Below are 6000 nucleotides of genomic sequence, written 5' to 3'. Positions count from 1 at the left end.
ATAGTGGGTGCATAAGAGTAGTACATTTATTTGCCATCACGTGTCTTTGTTAAATTATATTTAAATATACTAATAAGTTAATATAATTTATTATCTATAATTTGTAATATATATATAAAATCACAGATGTTGATCAAATTTTTGATTGACGAAAGCAAATTTTATGTTTATTTTATTTCTAAATTGATTTAAAGTTTCAGTTCGATCCTTTTACTATTTAAATTCTGCAATTTAAGTCCTTTACCTCAATTTTAATAAATGTAATCCTTACACTTTTAATAAAAGTTAATTTAAGAACAATAAATAACGATATTAACACAGTAATTTGGATGATAGGATACGATACTTATAAGTCTACACTTATAAGTGATGAGTCTTTATATAATTTTTTAATATGATTAAATAATTATAAGATTAAATTAAAAAAATTTGTTAGAGAAATGTTTCCTTGTCAATTATATGAGTGAAATAAATAAAAAATTGATTATTTAAATAAATATTAAAAAAATAAAAAGAAAGATCTCATGGTTCTTTCAAAAAGTTACAGAAAATAAAGCAAAAACTACACGTACTTGTTTTTAAAATGAAAAAACAAGTAAAAGCGAATCAGTTCTTTTAAAATTTAGATTATATCTCATTCTACTTAAAAACAATGAAATTACAATTATAACTTTATTAATATATATTTTCATTACATAATTTTTTCAATTAAGTTCAATTGAGTTGTATCATATGATTTAATATTGTGGCTAACAAATTATCATTTCATGATATTGGTGGGAATAATGACTTAAATCTCATAAAAGATTTGTTTAAGATTTATTAGAGATTTGTTATATATTACTTTATGAACAAAAAAACTTGCAAAAGAAAAATTTTAATAGAAAGATGATTTTTAATAAGTAAGTTTGACTTGCAAGAAAAAAATTCTAAAAGAAAAAAGATTCTTAATAGTCAAGTTTGACTTATAGGAGAAGAATTCTAAGAGGAAGGGATTCTTAATGGGCAAGTTTGTATGGTTATAGATATGTGAAGTCTTTATAGGTTAGGTATGAGAAAAAGATGTAAGAAAATTATAAGGTTTTGTGGGATAGACACCCCATAGGAGTATTGGGGCTCTACGTCTTATGGGTGTATATGTTTGTTTGTGAGTGGATTAGAGGAGACTGAGAGGGTCCACATAGGTATGATGTACATGGGCATATAGGTATGTGTTTGGTTATGTCTTATGGGTGTGTATGTTTGTTTGTGAATGAATTAGAGAAGACTGAGAGTGTCCACATAGGTATGATGTATGAGAGCATATAGGTATGTGTTTGGTTATATTAAAATGGTGCACAAGGGTTTGGATTTGTATTTGTATTTGTTTGGGTTGAGAATACTCTATAAGACTAGAGGAGATTGAGAGTGTCTTATGAGTATTGATTATTGAGTGAGGTTGATGATTTGATGTATGTTTGTAATTTTCTACAATTAGTGGATCTTGTTTCTCATCCGTGGACGTAGGTTGATTGGAAAGAACCACGTTAAATTGTTGTCTTTTGTGTGTTTGATTTATTATTTGATTTTACTTCCACTTGTGTGATTAAATTGGAGGCTTTTAATTCAATAAATGATATAAAAACTGTGGTGCTCCTCAACAGTTATATATTTATATAAATATATATTTATCTTGTGCAAATTTTATTGAAGATATTTACTACTTAACGTCATATGATTTGTATGAACAATAGTATATTGGATAAATATAAGTAAATAACTTGTGAAAAAAAAAATTAAAACCTTCTAATAAATTAAAATTTTCGTAATACAAATTTTCAGTTCTAAAATTTTAAATATCAAATTTTTTTATATGATATTAGAGCGGCCTTGTGTTTATGTTTGTTATAGCATTACTTTATGCCATTCCATTCGCTAGTCCTTTAAAACCTGCGGTGCACTGCTATGCAATTTTTTATACAGGATATAGCGAGTAATACAATATCGGTCGAATCCTTCCCACTTGGTCTTGGTTTGTAATTTTACCGATGTACTTAGATGCTGGAATTGATAGAGATTTTTAAAATAAAACATGAAAAATAATTATATATTAAAAATAAAGATAGATAATCAAATTTGTTTAAAATAGAGAAATAAGTTTATTCAATAATGGTTTTAACTGTTTAAAAATAAATAATTTTTGTTTATTCAAAATAGACAATCATATCTATAAGAAAAGATACTTATCTGTTTAAAAAAAATTCTTTTAATTTTTTGAAAATAACAAAAAATAATTCTTGAAACTTTCATTTTTTTTTCAAATTTCAAATTTTTTTTATAAAAATTTTGCTGTAAAAAATCTTTATAGAAATTTAACGATCTTGTGATATACTAGTGATTATTCGGTTAATTGATTTCGTTAGTATAAAATGTAGTTAATCACTAAGATTCATTATATAAGATTTATTACTTGTAATTTTTTTACACATCTACTAAATAAATAATATGGTGGAAGTAAAAAAAAATATTAAGGAAAGTGGCACTATGATATACCTTGAAATATTTTCTCAAAATTTTAAATTTATTAAAAACAATAATTTTAGTTTTTCAATGTTTGTTCTAACAGAAAACAACTTTAAAGTAATAGGCCTTTATTTCGATACAAATTACAACTTGTTTATAATATTTTTTCTCTTATTATATTAGAAAATGAAAAATTGTTACAAAAAAATTATGAATAATATCGCGTGCCTCTAGCCTTTGGGTCTCTAATATATATATATAAATATATAATAATTTTTTATATATTAAAAAAGAGTAGATGTAGCTTTTTTTATTTAATCTCCAAAAAGTTTGACTAAATTACGATAGAATTTGTGAACTCGGTAACCAATTGAAGCATTTACTTGTTACAATAATCTTGTCTCGAGAGGCTACTTGTTTGGCAATCAATTCTTAACGTTAATCTTTCTCAAGTTTTTTTTTTTCACTTTTGAATATTTATTTAAATGTAGAAATACAAACACCGAAGATTCTTTCGACTTTTGTTTTCGATCAATTTCCAATTTCCTATGATTTTAGGAATTTACCTTTTGGATTGAAGTCGGCACCAACGGTAATTATTGTAGCATTGACTTGCAACGTGACGTTATAGATAGGTACGACTCTCCCCTAAAGTTTCGAACTTTTAGCACCTAAAAATTAGTCTCATGGCAGACCATTGAAACTTTTTTTTTTTTTTTCAAGAGCAAATTAATGAATGAACCAAAGCTAGGACCTCTGGAAAGCTGAGTAAAGGTTTTGCAATTGCAGGTATGCCTCAAGCTTCTTTTTTGCAATGTCCTCTGCATGGCTCATGAATTGAATGGAAATTTTAATCTCTTTCCCTTCATTTGTTTAGACATTAGAGCTCAATCTCTTTGACTATTCGACATTTGAGCTTTCTTTTTTTTTTGGATAGTTGAATTTTTGTTTTAACACCCAGAGAAACAGGAAAAGCCACTATAGAGAGCACAAGCTGGGAAGTAAGCACCCAGAAACAGCAACTAATTAGCAAAAGTAGACTGGTTGATATCCAGTTTCTAAAAGGTTCAAATAATTCAATAGCTTCAGCTAAACTAGACACATTAGAAACATAACTGACTCTAGCTCTAATACCTAGTACAAGCTGGTATAGCTTTCTCTTTCCCTGAATGCTTCCTGGAATTGCCTTTCTTTCCATGGTAGATGTAGGCTGTTCAAGTACGCCTAATAAGTATAGAATCAAATGATTTTCATTTCAAATTATGTATTTGCCCAAGGGAGTTCCTCTTCCAAACCAACTTAGAATAGGTGCAAGATAAGAAAAGAAAAGGTGATCCCATCTTTTTTCTTGTTTCAAGACATAGGAAACAGGCGATAGACTGAATTTAAATACCGCAATCTTTAATCCTGGAAAATGTGCTATGTGATATGTCTGTCCAATTCAGCTAACCAAGCAATCAGAAAAATTTTGGCACATGCATAGGAGTATTCCCGACAAATTCATGCCAAGAGACATTATGTATTTTTCGTAACTAATAGATTTGTGAATTTATTATTAGATATAATGAGAAGAATTGTTATCCATTTTTTTTATTATGAATGTAACTAGTCACCTAAATAAATCTATTCTTTGAAGGAAGTTATAAGCTTAACTAAAGATTCCTAAAAATATAGATTTTAATTTATATTTCAGAACTAAGTTTGAAAATTTGGTTACGTATAGAGAATGTTACAACACTCTCATACATTCTTCCAAAAGATGATATCATTTTATTTTAAATTATCCTAAGGGTCTTTGTTTTAATGGTCTTTTATTAAATTTTAATATTTAAATATTAAAAATAATTTCTAAGATTTCTTCGTTAATCTTATAAAATTCCTAAAAATGCTTTCTTACTTAAAAAGTACTCAAAAATCTTATTTATTTTCTTGAAGAGGCTTTGTCATTTGAAAAACAAGGTTCAATCATTTGTTTATTTTATTTAGATTTTGGCTTATTGAAAATATATCTAAATCTTTTACCATTTAGATCAAATTTAAAAATATTTTTCACTTAAAAATTTCTTAAAACTTATCCATTTGTAATTATTAACAATTTCATTCTCGAACTTATCCTTTATTTTGTAAGTTTTATTTCTAATTTTTATTGTAGTGAAAATGTATCTAAAATTTTCATCATTTTCATCATTTGAACCAAATTCAAAAATATCTTTTTTAGAATCTCCGATTTTTAAAACTCTTATTATAAAACTTTATTCATTATTTATTCCCTAATTTTTAGAATGAAAATAAAATGTCATTTTTTTAAATCTCATCTAAATTCTTTCACCATTTTGATTGAATTTAAAAAAGATTTTTATCTAAAAATTTCCAAAAAAATCAACCATTTGTGATTTTTTTGAGATTTCATTTTTGGATAATTGCCATACATTCTCACACAAATTTATAAGTCATATTTTTTTTTATTTAACTTTGAAATGAATGCAATAATTTTCTTGTTGAAATTTTATCTAAATTGTTTTACCATTCGGGCTAAATTTAGAGAAATTTCTTGCCTAAAGATTCCTTAAAAAATTATCCATTTAAAATTTTTAAGAATCTCATCATCGGATAATTGTTAAATTATTTCTAAAATTTTATAAAGTTTATTTTTATATTTTTTATTTTGAAAATAAATATTAATTATTGTTATTTAAATTTTATTTAAATTTTTACTCTATTTGAGTCAAAATTAGAAAAATCTATCACCTAGAAACTTTGTAGAAAATTATCCATTTGAATTTTCAAGAATTTCATCTTTAGATAATTATAATTTGCTTTCAAATTTTTATTAAAGTTTTATTTTAACCTTTATTGTACTTTTTTATAATTTAGAATAACTTACCTTAATAATTTTTTTCTAGAAAATTAATCATGTAAAATATGTTAAAAATAAATAAAAGAAAAAAAAAGCAATAAATAAAACCCATAAGAAATTTAAAATAAATAAAATTAAATTAATTGAAATGAAATGAAATGAAATGAAAACAAAAAAGAAACCTACGTGAAGGGTCGGCACACAGATCCCAAAGAGTCAATGCACGGGTCTTTTAAGGCCAAAACAATGTCATTTGGCAATGGTATATAAGGCCCAAAATCTGATTTTTTTTTTTTTTTTAGTTTACCTTTTCTTTTTTCTCTCTCTTCCCACTTGTCTCTTTTCTAAAATTCTAGCACTGGTGATGGCAAGTCCCATTATGATCTAAAAATTAATGTCGAAAAGTTTGAAAGGTCGAGAAAGTCACTAAAAACTGCAAATTTCATTAGAATTTTCGTTGGAAAATTCAAATTTTGTCAAAAAATTTGATTTTTTTTCAAAATTTTTCAAAAATTTCTAGAAAAACATAAGAAATGCCGATTCAATCTTTTTGGGCCTCCCAAATCCTTTAGTATCATTGATTTCTCCAAATTAAATTAAATCAAACTCTCACAAATAACAAAATCCCAAAAAAACAAATT

This window comes from Durio zibethinus, chromosome 22 (assembly GCF_047325235.1).
Source record: "Durio zibethinus cultivar Kanyao isolate XHJ-2024 chromosome 22, ASM4732523v1, whole genome shotgun sequence".
NCBI lineage: Eukaryota > Viridiplantae > Streptophyta > Magnoliopsida > Malvales > Malvaceae > Durio > Durio zibethinus.
The sequence above is the reverse complement of the archived record's forward strand: the minus strand, read 5'-3'. Positions refer to the sequence as shown.